At 38.5% G+C, this 15,383-nt stretch overlaps 1 long non-coding RNA gene across 1 annotated transcript in view; it reads left to right on the top strand.

Moving 5' to 3' along the window:
• Nucleotides 1-11,365: 11,365 nt before the first annotated feature.
• Nucleotides 11,366-15,383, top strand: part of LOC112628084 — a 7,122-nt gene continuing 3,104 nt past the window's right edge. The window contains exon 1 of the long non-coding RNA XR_003120267.1: nucleotides 11,366-11,450. This is a non-coding gene — a long non-coding RNA (uncharacterized LOC112628084). The remainder of the gene's footprint in view (nucleotides 11,451-15,383) is intronic.

Raw genomic sequence — 15,383 nt, forward strand, 5'->3', positions numbered from 1 at the left:
AAAATGGAGTCAAGTCGTGAAATTCAGGCATCACATAAACCTAGTTATGTCTGGAGAAGAGTAGTTTTGTGTTACTAAAGAAGAATAGAATTTTTTGAAAGAAAATTAAAAACTAGGCTTCAGATACTGTGCTTTATTTTTTGAATCAGGATATTTGTGTGAAATTAACATTAAACATATTTTTAAATGTGATACTGAACATTAAACACACAGACACACACATACTTGGGATTCCTGAAAAGGTGCCAATTTTAGGATATGTGTCTGACTCACTTCCATTATAATCTTTGAAGTGACAAATATAATATGAAAATGAGGAAAATCCTGATAAAATTACAAATTGAGAAAAGAGGACATCAAAAACTCTGAAGACTTTTTGGTTGATAGCACTTTGGTGGGTGGGTGACATGTAAGGAAGGCTGTTTCTCGGGGTAAATTTTAAGTAATTTCATTGCAGTATAACCATGCCCATTTGTTTGTTTATAAATTCTTTCTCTCTAAAACATCAGACGTGAGTAGTTTTGACAGAGCTGTCTCCTGAAATACTTAAAATACTTACTATCTTGGTCTTTATTTAAAATGTTTGGAGACCACTGATCTAGTCCTAAACTTCCCCATCTGGGAAGAAACAGCTCACCTAGGAAATAAGATGAAGACACCCACTAGGGAAGGATGAGGGCTGGAGGTGAGGGCAGGCTGAAGGACAGGTAGGAATGTGACTCCCACCATTGCCCTTGCAAGCATAAAAACTCCCAATGGCCATCCCAAGGAGGTAAACCACAGCTGTGTGATCCTGAGCCATCTTTCATGCTGTGGGCCTCACTAGGCAAAGAGATGGAGTAGTAGCTAGGTCATATATGTTTGCCACAAATAATCATTCATTTTTCAGCCCAGAGGCACAACCTCCTGATACAGACTCTGAATTTGGCATCCTCCCTACACCCCCAGGCTATTGCAAATTCACACTGGCAAAGGAAAAAAAAAGAAAAATAAACTTTTGGCTAGAATATTTGAAATAGAACATGCACAGAATCTGAGAAGACCCATGTTGGACTCCAATGCTAGAAAAGCATAAAACTCCTTTGGAAAAGGCAAGCCCAGGAAGAAAAATCAGCAGAAACAGGCATTTCTGCAGCTTACAAAATGAGAAACACTGAGAAATCAGAGCCAATACCTTCCTATGAAAATTACTGAAAGAAAAAAATCTAGCAACTTTCTATGTTCTCAAGGTATTTCAACAGGAAATTGTGTTTATAAAACTAGAACAGGTAGTCATAAAGAGAGAAGGAAAAACTGCATCAAAGTGAAAATATTGCTAAATTAGAAACTGCAATCAAGGCAGTAAATGGTGTTATCACAGAAGGAAACTCCAGCATCCCAAAAGACAAAGACTTTGCTGACTTGCAGAAGGTTTAAGATGTTAGGAACCTCAAGGTATACAGAAACAGTGATGGGAGCAAACACATTCATTTGACACTTGATACTCCATTATTTTTTATACCTTGCCTTATGAAGTACTTGCCAAATAGCACTCCGGAAGACCCAGAGTTATCTGAGTTCTTACGATGTTTAGTATCAATACCTCTAATTATATTAACGCATATAAAATATGTAGTAAGTGCCACATTTTAATGAATCCAATATATCATAGGTGGGAAGGTATATTAGTCCATTCTCACACTGCTATAAAGAACTACCTGAGACTTTATAAAAAGAGGTTTAATTGAGAACACATGGACACAGAGAGGGGCACCAACACACACCAGGGCCTGTTGGGGGTGAGGGGAGGGAACTTAGAGGACAGGTCAATAGATGCAGCAAACCATCATGGCACACGTGTACCTATGAAACAAACCTGCACGTTCTGCACATGCATCCCCTTTTTTTAGAAGAAATAAAAAGAAAAGAGTTTTATAAAGAAAAGAGGTTTCATTGACTCACAGTTCTGCAGGCTTCACAGGAATCATGACTGGAAGGCCTCAGGAAACTTACAGTCACCGCGGAAGGAAAAGGAAGCACGTCTCACCACAGTGGAGCGGGAGAGAACAAGCAAGGGGGGAAGTGCCACACACTTTCAAGCAACAAGATCTCGTGAGAACTCACTCACTATCAGGAGAACAGCAAAGGGGAAGTCTGCCACCAGGACTCAATCATTGCCCGCCAGGCCCCTCCCCCGACACGTGGGAATTGCAACTCAAGATGAGATATGGGCGGGGACACAGAGCTAAGCCATATAAGAAGGGAAGTGCATTATTAACGGGAGTCTGATTCTGGCCCAACTATATCCTAGTCAAGTGGTTCCTAAAATAGGGTCTCCAGACCAGCAACAGCAGCACCTGTGAAGGTGTTACAAATGCAAATTACAGGGCCTTACGTCAGACCTTCTAAATCAGAAACTCCGAAGGGAGAACCCACATTTTGGTTGAAGAAGCTCTCCAGGTGATTCTGATGTATACTAAAGTTTGAAGACCACTGGCATCATCATCACACACACACACGTGCACACATAATAGATTAATAAAAGGTTCTCAATCTTGGCTGCACATTAACATGGCCTGGGGAGCATTAAATATCTTTAATGCATTCTAGATACAAGAATAATTAAATCTGAATTGCTGCAAGTGAAGTTCAGGTGATTCCAATGTGTAACCAAGTTTAAGAACTACTGTTTCATAAGACAAAAGGAAATCCAGAGTCTAAGTAATGGCACCATGGTAAGAAAAGGAAAAACTGAAGAAGGTATTAATAGAAATGAGAAATCCAAACAATAAACTTTTGTAAATTAGGATTTGGACTGCTGAAGAAATACAAAGAGATAGTTATACACTTACCTTCCCCAGGGGGTAAATGGAGAGGAAACTGGACTGAGTCAGGCTTTAAATGTCTGAACCGTACATTGTGGTGCCCAGCAGAGCACACCTGAAAACGATGAAGACGAAATGAACAACACATCCAGGGAAGGTAATACATCTGTGGTTTCCAAATTTGCCTGCACATTGGAATCAGCTGAGGAGCCTTACATACTCCCAATGCCTGTGCTCATCTGATTTAATTAGACTGGGTATGACCCTGGCTGATGAAGGTTTACCCCCAGGTGAATCTAATGTGTAAACAAGCTTGGGAACCTCTACAATATATGTAGAATAACCATTTCAGAAGAATTCCAAGCAAACAGGAGAGGAGCAAAACTAAAAAAATAATAGAAGAAAATGTTCCTGAGATGAAGAAAAATTTGTGCCTCAATGTAAAAAGAACTCACTGGTGTTTAGGTAGACCCAGTTAAAACAGATAAACTTTCAGACCCAGCCCTGTACATTGCTGAATTTTAAGGACAAAGAAAATATCACAGAAGAATACAGGCAGGAAAAGAAAATCAGATTAATACACAAACACGGAAAGATAAAGGAGCAATGTCTAGACAGTGCTGACCATAAATAGTAATAAACAGTAACCTGAGCACAATCACCAAATTCTCACTCATGTGCAAAGACAAACAACGATACTAACTTCATGTGCTATCAGAATCAGAAGAGAGTTAACAAGGGAAAAATTGAAAATGAGAAGTTAAGAGTGGAGATGCTTTGTACTTTTATTACTGCCATATTTCACTTAGCATACTGTCGTCAAAGTTCATACACATTGTAGCATGAAACAGAATTTCCTTCCTATTTAAGGCTAAATAAAATTTCAGTGGTGTGTTTTATATATACCACTTATATGAGGTACCTAGAGTAGTCAAATTCGTAGAAGCAAAAAGTAGAATGGTGGTTGTCAGGGGCTGGGGATGGGGCAGGGGAAATGGGGAGCTAGAGTTTAATGGGTACAGAGGTTCCAGTTTGACAAAACGAACAGGATATGGATGGTGGTACTGGTTGCACAACAATGTGAATGTACTTAATGTCTCTGAACTGTACATTTTAAAATGGTTACGATGGTGAAGTTTATGTTATGTGTATTTTACCGGAATTAAAAAAATAATTTATTTAAAAAATAGGTGAACTTTGGTGCAAAAGATTCGGTGGTGAGTGATGCGACCACTAAACCAGTTTGTTCTCAAATGTGGCTGCATGTTAGAATCTCTGGAAGCTGGTAAGAGTACCATGCCCCTGTTACTACTCCCAGATATACTGATTTAATTGGTTAGAGTAGCCCCCGAAAGTATTTTTAAGTGGTTCCCCAGGTGATTCTAATGTGTAGCTATGGTTGAGAATTGCTGTACTAAAACACAGTTAGTTAAATAATGATTACTAATAACAGTTACTGAAAAAATATGTCAAATGAAAATAATTTAATAACAACCTGGCTGTACACTTCTGTATTATATTTACTCTGTGCTTGCATGAAAAATAAGTCAGTGTATTACTGCACAGCCTGAACAGCTCTGCCTAGGGAGATTCTCAGAGCTCCACAGCAACAACCTTGGTGTGTGCATGCACACATCCTTCAGAAGTTAGGGTTGACCCCCAGGTGAGGTTCAGAGTCCATCTGAATCAGAGATGTGGGGAAGCAGGGAAGTGCTGGGACTCAGGAGAGAGACTGGGAATCTCCTGATGCCATCTGTGCTTTCATTTGAATTAGCCTCAATGTGTGATGGGAATAGTGCCCTTATATGTGCCAACTTTGGATAATGTCTCGACTCCCCTACAACATGCCTGAGAAGGGTAGGGACAAAAGTCAATACATAATAGATATTTCATCAGAGGGGCTCATTGATTTTTAAATAGAACAAATTAAGATATATAAGAGAGAACAAGAAGAGTGATGATATATACATGCAATTCCTTTTCTTTCCGTTTTCAATTTTGAAAATAGGGGAAAAAATATCTGTGGTGGTCAATTGACCTAGCACACATAATGAGGCAAAAGTGTAAACCAGGGTTTCTCAACCTTGGCACTACTGGAACATTGTGCCAGACAATTCTTTATTGTAGGGAGCTATCCTGAGTATTGCGGGATGTTTAGCAGCATCCCTGGCCTCTACTCACGCGATGCAGCAGCACTTCCTCTCCTCAATTGTGGCAATCAAAAATGTCTCCAGACAGTGCCAAATGTCCCCTGGGGGGTGGAGGGCAAAATGGCCCCTAGTGGAGAAACACTGTGGTAAACTAAATTTAAGTGTTTTTAAAGAAAATTCAGAGATTAATTTTCATCCTCTTAAGTTTCTATAAAATATGATGTATTTTTACATTTCATTCTTGACATTGTTAATTAGATACAGAAATTAATTCAAATACATTCTGGAACAATATAAAGGTAAGTACTAATAGAGAGACAACAGACTTTATATCATCACGACCACTTAAATTAAAAAAGGAGAAAAAAACCCAAAGTCCATCTGTCAAATGACATAAAGCATAAAAAGCAGAAAGTTAAAACAAGGTGACAGAAGACAAGCATAGCTAGAGAAAATAAATGTGGATGGAATAAATTTCTGTTAGAAGATGAATAACTGCAAATTAGGATAAAATCACAAATTCAGCTGTTCGAAAAAGATAGAATTAAAGGGCAATAGAAAACATACTTGGCAAAAGCAGGCCAATAGGAAACAGGAGCAGTGCTATTCTCAAAGTTGAAGTTAAATCTTACAGCTTTACAGAGCCAAAAGTTTACTCTATAGTTCTATAATTAATAAAGTTAAAATAGGCTTGAACTAAGAAGACAGTAGAATAACAAGCTATTGTTATTTTCTTCTTTATACATTGATGTAATTTCTAACTTAAATTCCTTGAAGGCAGCAGCTATATTTTATTTATCACGTATTCACAATGCCACTGTGCCTGCCAAGGAAATCACCCTCATTTATAAATGCTGGATAAGTGAATGTGTTTACATGATCTATGGACCCTGGTGGAGTTAAATGATTCATTGCCAGGGGCTCCATTTCCTCCTCTATAAGATGATGCTTTCCCATCTCGATACTGACATTTTTATTCCCTACCCCCTTTTTTAAACACCAGTTGCCAACATTATGCGTCAAAATTAGTGTTAAGCTTATGGGACATGCAGACAGTAAGGATCTCCCACATTAAGCAGTTTATATTGAGAAACTGGTTATTAATTCAAAATGCTATAAGACCCATATTCAACAGAACTATAAGGTAGCGTTGCTATGAGAACAGTCATGTCAGATGGGATTACATTTTGACAGTTCTTTTCACCCTCACATCTTTCACAGGGAATATTGCCTTGAAATGGTAGGCAAAGCTGTAAGTTCTTTGAGATCAGTGACACTGTGTTTTCCATTTTGATATCCCCTTGCCTGGCTCATAGTAGGTGCTCAGTAAATGGGCATTGATGGTGAATTAAAGACCCATCTTGTTAGTTCTTGGATGGGGCTCTCAAAATGTCATTCCTTTCCTCTACATTTCTCAACAGCTTTGAAGAGGATGTTTAAAAAATATAACCTGCCGGGTGTGGTGGTTCACATCTGTAATCCCATCACTTTGGGAGGCCGAGGCAGGCAGATCACAAGGTCAGGAGTTCGAGACCAGCCTGACCAACATGGTGAAGCCCCGTCTCTCCTAAAACTACAAAAATTAGCCGGGCATGGTGGCATGCACTGGTAATCCCAGCTATTCAGGAAGTTGAGGCAAGAGAATCGCTTGAACCCAGGAGGCGAAGGTTGCAGTGAGCTGAGATCACACCACTGCACTCCAGCCTGGGTGACAGAGCGAGACTCCATCTCAGAAACAAACAAACAAACAAACAGAAAACGATATAACCTAGACATGGGAAAATGAGACTGTGAGCATATGCAATAGTTATAATGGTGCCACCCAACTTGTCACCACTCAGCTAGGATTACTGCACAGAGGATACTACAGGAAATAAAATCAAGACTCACTCCCAGCAACAGACTGAGGTGTGCAGCCAGCTCTCCCCTCATCTTTACTGTTCCTGCCCCTCCAAACTAAGTAAAGCAAAATAAAAGTTTCAGTCTAACAAGGTCTTATTTAATGTTCCAGACTGCCTCATAGCCATATTGATCAAGTTTCAATTCGAAGCTGGAGCCTGCAGCAATAAGTGAGATCAGTATGAGGCCTTTATTTAAATATCTCATCTGCAAAAAAAAAAAAAAAAAAAAAAGGCAAAACAAAACAAAAAAAGATTCCAACACTATAAAAACACAGCCTGACAAGAAAGCCAGATTTTTTTCAAAAAAATAAACTACTATAAAAAGATACAACCAAATATTTATGCTTGTGATAGACTTAAACTTTTTTTTAAAAAAGGAGAAAATATATTTTTAGGTAGAAAAAACGAAAATCACTAAGACTTGCCTAAAGCCCTTACTAATTTAGTTGCAAGGTTTACTTCTGTGTTTCTATGTGTTTTGTTGTTTTTCTTCATGTAACTGTAAAACGACTTTTTGTGGATGCTGAATATAACTATTTACATTTACTCAATTGGCAAATGCCCATTTTGTGCCTAGCATTGTGCAGAGTGCTAAGGAGGATCTGAAAGAAATGTATGACATTGCCCAAGAGTGTACAATCCAGTGTGCAAAGCAGATAATCAAAAAAGACAAATGTTGCATTAAATAAGTCTAAATAAGTGATCCTAATAAGGACTTTAGGAAGTCAATGAAGGGAAGGAATAGTTTAAACTTAAATGATGAGATATGAAGACAGATGTCTGCCACTTACTGCTTCCTTAAACAAGTTTCCAACCTCTTTGTTTGTCTGTTTCTTCATTTGTAAAACAAGAAATGTGATAATCTACATCGCGGGGCTGTTGGGAAGAGATACAGATGTCAAGAACATTGACTATTGGCCATTAGAGTTAAAGAAAGGGGATTTCTGTGCATTTAAACAAGCCAAAAAACATGATAGAGGAGATATGGCCTGAATGTAGGCAAAATTGGCTAGGTGCAGAGGGGGTGAACTTGGATAAGTTATTTGTATTTTCTGGGTCTCAGTTTCCTTAAGAAGATAATACATGCCATGCTTTCAGCACACAGCCTGGTTATTCATTGCTGTGAAACAAATGACCTCAGAATTTAGTGGCTTAAAACAACATTTCTTTTGCTCTCTAGCTGCAATTTGGGCAGGGGTTAGTAGGGACAGCTGTCTCTGTTCCACTTGACATCAGCTGGGGCAGCTTAAAGTCTAGGGGCTGGAATCATGAGAAGGCTCCCTCACTCCCGTGTCTGGTGGCTGATGCTGGCTGAACCCTACCTGGAGCTGTCAGCTGGGCCACCTCCATGTGGCCTCTCTACATGGCTCTATACTTCCTCACAACTGATGACTGGATTCCAAAGGGAAACATTCAGAGGAGCTGCATCCTATTTTATGACCTAGCCTTAGAAGTCACATAATATCACTTCCCCATATTCCATTGGTTGGAGCCTATGCAGATTCACCAGGAGAGGAAATTGACTTCAGCTCTGAAAGGGGAGTGTCAACGATGTAAAAGAACATATAGCGCTGGAACTAATACTGTAGCCATTTTTGGAAAATAAAATCTCACACAGTATGCTTTCTAAAACTTTTATAGTTAGTAGTAGTAGTAATATTGGAAAGGAGAAGCTTGATGCAAGATAGCACAAGTTAGCAAGGGATTCCACAAATGTGCATTTATTATGGGCATAAATGTAAATAAGACACAGTTCCTACCCTCAAGGAACTTATGATCATACGAACAATTATAACTCCATATGTTAAATTCTAGAATGTAGAACGTAAAAAGTTTTAGCGCAAATAAAATAAAATAAAATTACTCAGCGATGGGGAAGCTTCAGTGATGCAGTGCCCACCATAGGATTCAGGTTTTGCGGGGTCTAAAGTTTATACAATTTGAGGCTCCTCTTTAAGAAAAAAAAAATATGAAATTGCAAATGCAAAATCAGGCACAGCACCTTCTAAGGTGCCTGTGGAAGTGAGGACCCTTGACACATAAGCTATAGCATCACAGAAAATTGGCTCTGACAAGGCTTAAACCAGAGAGGGTAGGAAGTGAGGCTAAGAGGAAACTGATAGATTCAGAGGAAAGGGAAAGGTCAAGGGACAGAGGGTCTTAATAAGGCTAAGGAGCTCAAAATAGGGAAAAGACAGTAAGACAGTGGAAGGATGGGCCACATCTTTGCAGAGGAAGGCAATGGTGGGAGACAATAACTTATTTATAGTTGGGTTGGGTTTGGAGAGCCTATAGGATGGGAAAGGAATTAGGATTTTATGTCATAAGCAACTGAAATTCATTGAAAGATTATGAAAATGAGAGTGAAATGATTTATGAAGTTTAATAGGCAGGAATAATTGAAGAGGTGAAATGCTAGCCATCAACAAATTTTTGATACTTTCAACCTACTTGTCAATGTCCCAGACCAGATAATTGGCATTTAGCCTTATTGTTTCTGCTAAACATATCACTGGATCATTTACAATAGCTATAAATGATAAATCAGAGTATTTTAAAACATGGACATTTGCTATATATATGTTTGGCATATGTGTTCTTTGGGACATTATGATGTAATTATTAAAATCATATTTATGAAAAGTCTTTACAAACAGAAAATACTTAAAATTTCAAGAAAAAGGATATAAAACTGTGTGTTAGGTATTTTCCTAATTATACTTATGAATATATATGTACTTATGTACTTCAGTACAGAGAAAACTACTGTAAGAATATACCCCAAAGTATAACAATAATGTCCTTGATTGATTGGCATGTGGTGAATTTCTTTTTACTTTTTTTTTTAATGTGTTTTCAATAATGTGTGTCTATCGATTTAATAATTGGGTAAAAAAAATTCACTTAAAACCTCATGCTAATTTTTCAAGGTCCATCCCCAAATACCACCTCCTTAGGAAGACTTCTGCGATGCCTGATCCCTCTCCTCCCTCCCAGATACCCCAGACCAGAGGTGCATATCCCTTCCTCCAAAACCCATTAGAACTGCTTATGTTTCTCTTGCCCCATAACCATACTCAGTATTCTGTGCTATCTTCTCTAGAACCCCACAAAGAACATAAACCCCATGACAGGGAACTACTGCTGCAACCCCATTTCAATGCCTTCAAGTAGTTGGTGTTAAATCCTTAGGGAGTTGAAATGGGTTCAGAGTATGTTGGTAATTGTGAGAAGCAGCGTGCAAGTTATTCAAGCGGTAAGACTAAGCAAAGTAATAGTTCCATAAAAAGCAAAGTACAGACAATTTCCAAGTGACCAGTGAGCATTCCATGTAAATCATGGAATAATTTACACGATACCAATAATAATACCTTGGTATCTAGCATCTCGTTTGACCCTTCCCGGAGCTCTGTGAGGATATTTTTATCCACTGTAGATGGGGTTATTTGTGAAGTGATAGAAATCCCTACCCCATGGAATCGTTGTAAGATTAAATGAGATTGTATATGTGCTTGTGTGCCTGACACTGAATAGGTGAATAAACAGTAACTGTTTTATTATTTTCTGTGATTTGTCACAGAGCTTAGCAAAATGCTAAGACAGGAACTGTTTAGCCCTCTCTCTTACTTTTCTACTATGCCACAATAGCAGGCCTAGAAATCTACCATCTTTCTTCTCTCCTAAGGATTCCTGGTGCTAATCTGCCCCTGCAGCTGACAAGGGTGAACAGCCTCTTGAAATCTTAGACTTTTTAATCCAATGATTCAGTCACAACTTCAGTGACCCTGATCACCTTTATGGTTCCAGAAAAGACAATTAAACATTTTGAAATCTTAAGAATATTATATATTTAGTGTCATCAGGCCACAAACTTTCCAATAACAGATGCAATTCTTTCTAAAATGAATGCATCTCGCATGGCCATTATCCTGATGATAATAGTATTCTCTTACTGAATGCCGATTATGTATTGTACCAGGTAACCTGCATAGGTTAGCTCCATTAAATTATTATAGAAACTCTATGAGGCATGCATTATCATCTCTATTCTTCACATGCATTTATTCAGGCTCAGGGAGGTCAAGGAAATTGTCCAAACTTTCCAAGCTAGTAGATGGCAAGCTAGGTCTTTCTGGCTGCAAATACCATGCTTGTTTCACTTTTCCATATAGGAGGTAATCAATACATGCATTATAATAATGAAAGAAATATAGGAATATGTTACTATAGTAATGACCTGTATAAATACAGAGTTGTGACCTTCATGTCATCACTGATTTTGCCATCTTCAGGTAGGGAGGTAGCTGGGTAGATGAGAGAACAGGAGAAAAGGGTAAAATATGTTCTTGTTCCATCAAAACTGTTCTATTTATTCGTTTCCTACCAAAGAGTCAAAAATAAACATCAAAAAAACAGCAACCCCATAATCAATCCAAGTCTAGTTTTAACCCAGTTCCTCCCCAGGCCCTCTATGTGGAGGATGCACATCACCAGCTTTTCTTTTGCAGACCTTGACCTTCCATCCTCCCTTTCCTGGCTGTTCTGCCTGTGCCCTCCTGGCACATCAGCAGTCACTGCAGGCACATCAACAAAAGGTGAGTAAACACACTTAGAATGAACAAGAAGCCGAGGGGACAGGGTCAGGAGCTGCGTGTCGGTACCGTCAGCCTCCCCTCGCTACTGCTGCCATCAGCCTTGAGGCAATAGGAACAAAAATGGGAATTGCTGAAGGGGAGAAGCAGCCTGTGGCATTCAGTCGCTCAGTTTGGCTGGTCGACGTGGCAGTCCGCCCTCTTTTAAGAGGTAGTGGGCAGAATCATCGCGCTGCTCCCCAAAGCTGAAAGTTTGGGTTTTCTCCTTTTGTGCAAGCTGCAATGCTGTTTCTACCACCTGCCAAGGGCCAGCTGCCAGCTCCTTTGGGAGGCATTGTTTTGTTGCAGAGCAGGGGTGGAGGGAAGATGGTGCAACTCTCGCTCTTTTCTTTCAGGAGAGCATTTTGTTCCTTCAGCTGTCATGAAGCCTTTGTACAGACAGGTCTTTATTCCCAGGGCAGAAGAACTGGAGACAAGTATTAGACATTTGCCAATTTTTGATCACTTTCGTCACCCATTATACTTTGTTCTCTTGAAATTTGTTTAGACCATGTCTTTTTTCCTGAAAAGCTTTGAGACCTTTCTCAAAATAAGGTTTATCCACAATTAGTATATAAAACAGGAACAGAGAGGAGGAAGCCCAAGTCAAGCAAAGTAGAAGCAGTAAATATTTTAATTTTGTACTGGTACACATTTCAGGGGTAGAAGTACAATTTTGTTACATGAATATATTGCGTAGTGGTGAAATCTGGACTTTTGGGGTATCCATCATCTGAATGTTGTACTTTGTACTTGCTATTTTAAATGTAAAGATAAGCATTGCTGCTGTGATTAAGCTTTAAAGAGAAAAATTTTGTCTTACATTCTTGCCAGCTGGAGCAGGAAAGAAAATATGATATTATGTAACTGTCGAACTAGGCATCAAAGGGGAGTCTGGTGTTAAATGGCCAGTTTGGGCATTTGGCTACACCTGCTTTAAAATGTTCAGGTTACAGCCATTCAGGACTTGCTGTACAGAGCAGAACTCTATAACTCTGGTGAGCCATTCCTATAAGCATTAGAGAGAATAGACTCAATTATTTTTTATGGAGAATCTTGGCCCAGCCAAAGAAGAGGTGGACAATCTTCTGTTTGGGATCCTCAGTTCTCTTAAAAGGATATTAATTCCACCTCCTTTTGAGTTCGCTGTTACAGCAAGCAGCATCACCTCTAACTGTCAACATACACTAGCTATGTCCTTGATATTCGATAAGGAGTATGATCTTCAGCTTTTTATTACCCTGTGTCCATCAAGTTTATGGAAGGAAGCGATATTTGTGGGGAGTAACCCAAAAGATTTTTAGTATATCTTTATCCAGATGCACAAACCGTACCATTGGATCAAGTCAGGTCAACTGGAAAGTATATCTCAAGATGGTGATGGATAACTTCTTTCTCAAGGCCTCCCCGCCCCTTCTCTGAAGTGCTTAAATGCTTTTACTGAATTGTTCCCTGAGGTGATGCCATCATCCTGGGATGAGGGGTGGTCAAAAAAACTAGTCAATTAAACTCATCACCATATCTGCCTACAGGTATTCAGGTGGTCCTCTGCTGGAGAACACTTGAGAGAAATGTGTCTCTCTGATACCCAGAATAGGGAGGTGCCCTTCTTAGGGGGAGCTAGCTTGCTCTGATAGTTTGGATACAGTTTGGCAGAATTGATCTAATTTTTCTAAGGATCTCATTTCCCTTTTAGAATCAGCCGATGTGAAGCTTACAGGGAATCTTGGGAATCTGGGTCCCAAGTAAGAAAGAGTATAGACCTTCATTGTACCAATGCTCGAATAAGCTTCCATGCTAAAGTCATTGGAAGAGGCTACAGGAGTTCTCACTTTGCCTCACTGTTTTTATCCATGTTGAATTTTTAATTTTGCAAGGTTTTCTTTATTTAATTAAGCTGGCTAGTTCTTTCTGGGACAAGGTAGGATATAATAAGCACACGTATTAAAAGAAAAGAGGAAGCATATTAATTCCTCAAGAGAGTTGAAGCTTTTGTCTGGCAGTAAATTCTAAAACCCATGGCAGGATGACTTAGAGGCCATTAAATAGTCTAATGGGCAAGGTCTTCAAAGATAAGTTTTATAAGAAGTACAGAAGCAGCATTTTTGTGCCTTTCTTTTTTTAAATAAGTCTTCGATAAAAATTAAGGGCCTAAGAAATGGCTGAGTGCCCATCAACAGCAAAATGGATAAATAAATCTGAATGCATTTACACAAGGGAATACTATACAGCAATAATAGTGAATGATCTACAACTCCATATGAGATGGATAAATCTCACAATCATGAGGCCCAGCTAAAGGCAGACGTGAAAAGAATACACATGGATGATTCCATTTACATAAGTTCAAAATAGGCAGTGCATCTCTGGTGTTAGGGGTCAGGTTAATTGCATCCCCTGATGATGGTGGTTCCTGGTAGGGGCATGAAGGATGCTTCAGAGATGCTACTATTGGCTTTTTTCTTGATCTGGGTGCAAGTTACTTGGGAACATTTACCTTTGAAAATTAGTCAAACTGAATACTTATGATTTGAGAACTTTTCATCATATGTTATGGTTCAATAAAATGTTTTAACAAGCAAGAGAAAAAAGATGAGAACCTACACTAAATGAGGAAAGGAGTTCATTGGAGGCCAGTCTCCATCTTGAAATTGGCTATAATTTTTTTTTTTTTTTTTTTAAGACAGGGTCTTACTGTCACCCAGGCTGAATTGCAGTGGTCTTGAACTCCTGACCTCAGATGATCCACTTGCCTCAGCCTCCTGAAGTGCTGGGATTACAGGCATGAGCTAACAGGCCCAGAGAATTGGCCATAATTCTGATTTCAGCTTCAGCTTCAGCCTTCAAAGGGCTGAATCACTAAATGCTCACTCTAAAGTCACTTCTGGCTTCCCTGGTATTGTTCATCATCCATGATCATATGACCAATAACCATTACTTCTGATTGTTACACTGAAATATTGTCAGTGATATAAATGAGGTGCGTCATTAGATTTTCTTGCTATTTTCAAATAAAAATCAGCTAGTTAACTTACATCCTTTTTGAGCCAAGGAATTCTTTAAATATAGGAATTTAAATAACAATACAAGGCAGAATAATAGAGATTCAATTATATCATAATTCTAGTCCTTGTCGAATTGTTTGGTGTATTAGCATCCATTACATTTAAAAAACAAAAAACCGTTAAGGAGTGTATTTAAATTGTCATTATTTAATTCCATTTAGGCCAAAATTCTTTTAAGAAAAAGTCTTATTTATAAGGGAATTCTTCATATCTTGTGAGGGCAAATTAAAAGCAGAATGTCAAATCCACCATATCAAAATTGCATGAGGAAGAAAAACTCCACAGTCATGTACAATAACATTCATAGTAAATTATCCTTGATCCAGACAAAATGAAAAATAAAAAGAATATGAAGAAAAGAGGAAATTATTAGACACAAATGAGAAATTCAAACATATTTTATTCTTACCAAACTTCAAAACAACTGACTTGACGAGACAATTTTAGGAAGACAACCCTTACAGTCTACCTCTTCCCCCAGCCCTCATGAAAGCTAAACTTTTAAACAAAAAAGCTTGTTAAAATGATGCTATATCATATACTATGAAGTGTATTACATTTTCAATACTTAAAGATGAAAGGGTTTTGAAATTGATTAATCTGTGTCCTTAAAACAAAGTTCCTCCCAGAAAATATGTTACTAAAAGCCTTTTTTCCTGAATTATATTCTGTTCTGAACATAAGTCTAGTAATATTATTAAGTATGTCAGTTTAAAGTGAGTTTCTATGTAGTGCCGAAGGTTCCTGCACTATAATGACAACCACTACGAAAATTTTTTTTTTTTTTTTTTTTTTTTTTGAGGGGGTCTTTTTTTTTCGCCCCGGGTTGGGT

Source organism: Theropithecus gelada, chromosome 7a (assembly GCF_003255815.1).
Source record: "Theropithecus gelada isolate Dixy chromosome 7a, Tgel_1.0, whole genome shotgun sequence".
Lineage (NCBI taxonomy): Eukaryota > Metazoa > Chordata > Mammalia > Primates > Cercopithecidae > Theropithecus > Theropithecus gelada.